Source organism: Maylandia zebra, linkage group LG23, assembly GCF_041146795.1.
Source record: "Maylandia zebra isolate NMK-2024a linkage group LG23, Mzebra_GT3a, whole genome shotgun sequence".
Lineage (NCBI taxonomy): Eukaryota > Metazoa > Chordata > Actinopteri > Cichliformes > Cichlidae > Maylandia > Maylandia zebra.
The window spans coordinates 24,937,305-24,939,167 of record NC_135188.1 but is presented as its reverse complement, the minus strand read 5'-3'; the positions used below and the strand labels follow the sequence as shown (position 1 = coordinate 24,939,167).

General features: G+C 44.2%; 1 non-coding gene across 1 annotated transcript; it reads left to right on the top strand.

The window, feature by feature from the left end:
* Positions 1–1,007: 1,007 nt before the first annotated feature.
* On the top strand, positions 1,008–1,080 carry trnar-ccu (transfer RNA arginine (anticodon CCU)). Its single transcript has one exon. It is a non-coding gene; the product is annotated as a tRNA-Arg (tRNA).
* Positions 1,081–1,863: the final 783 nt, after the last annotated feature.

Here is a 1,863-nt window from a genome sequence, read left to right as displayed (position 1 = left end):
GACACTATTCAGCATGTGTGGGCCATACGCTTGTTCTCTCTGTGTTTGGGACATCCTCTTGGCACAGCTACAGTCAGAAGTTTGCACAGCACCTGTGCGTCCTGCCCACTCTGGCCCGTGTTTCTGTTTGATGGTGTGTCTGTGTCCATCTAAATTAAAAATCTGTGGCACCTGGTCATCTTTAAATGCACACAGCTGTTGTGTGAGAAATGTAAAAGGGGAGGAAAAAAAAAGTTTGTGCATTTGTATGCAGATGTGAACCTACACTGACATCTGCAGGATTGAGGCCCCCGAGGGCGACAAGGTGGCCCAGTTATCTTAACTTAAATCTGATTTTCAACACAACCGGTCTTGTATTGTGCATCCTTGGTTCAGAACTGACTGGCAGGTAAATAATACAGAACACACCTGTTATGTATTTGCTCACGCGGCAGATGTAAGGTCATATTCTCTCCATTAACTCCATGTGGCTCACTCTACCAGTACACAGGGTTTGATTTAGCTTCCCGTGAACTTAAACTGAGGGACTGTACATGGTTGAGTAGAAATCCACTTTAAAGACAGTCTTTGTGGGTCAGGTTAACTGTGAAAAACTTTATAAAATTGTCTTGTCCAAGGTAGTGCAGCTATGCAGATCATGTGTGGTGTTTGAGACATGGGTGAAGAGAGGGAGGTGTTTCAGGATGGGAGTGATGTCTCACTCAGTTGTTTATATGCTAAATTTAAAGTGGGCTTATTAAGCTTTTTCTAGTTTTCTGTCATGTGTGCACTCACCATGCACTTTAGTATACCAAGTTAAACTTCTTAATATTTAATTATAAAAATCTTAGTTTCTCCCTGGTCCTTGTGAGGTTTCATGAGTCTCCACAGGAACAGAAATGACGCTCAAACAAAGTGGAGCTGAGAGCACAGCTCCTGTGCTGTTCTCTGAGCTCTCCATTCATCTGCTATTCACAATATACCAGCTGTACACTGAACAATCACAGCGTGTTTAAAGGGCATGTCTAGCCCCAGTGGCCTAATGGATAGGGCACTGGCCTCCTAAGCCAGGGATTGTGGGTTCAAATCCCACCTGGGGTGATTTTTCAGCAGAGTGTCGCAGCATAACTGGCCCATAACCCACAAGTTTATGGATCGAAGCCATCCTCTGCTAGACCTTTTAGACAGTTGGCTTTAGAGGCTGTATAATGTGTGAGGGTATCTCTGTAGGACTAACTGGGGCAGAGAAGCCCCACCCACTTGCTTTTCAAAACTATTTGTGAGGGGCATCCAATCAGAATAAAGTTCACTTAAGGGGAGAAAAGCTAAACTGGCTTTTTGCAAACAGAAGAAACCATAAGGGGGAACACTGAGGCCCAGTATAAGATAAGGTATTCCACCATAATCGCACTAGTTTTTATTGAGTGGAAGTTACTGCAGGCATCTTTTAGCTAAACACCAGAAAAGCTCAACTGTGTCAGCAAATAATTTATTCAACTTCTTTTGCTGCCAAAACCTTGTCTCACCTCGAGAGACAAGAATGTCTAATTCTATGTCAAATACTTCACGTGAGTTTTACAAGTCCTTGTTCACCTGTAAATTGAGAAGTGTGAGCCTAAACGAGCCGACTGCAAGAATGCAACAAAGTAAACTTTCTCTGCCGAGACTGAAGTCTGCAGGTGTGATTGCACCTTCGCTCGACTTTAATCCCATTTCCTAAAATCTGCGCTTCCTGATGAAAATCCACTGCGTGCCTACAATTCACACAGCTTTTGTCACATTAGTCAACAAGGCCCTGTGACTACAGGCTGTTTACAAAGTGAAGCCTCTCTCCTCTCTGTCACGTCGCGCTGCGACTGGAGGGGGAGCCGCGCAATCAAAGCT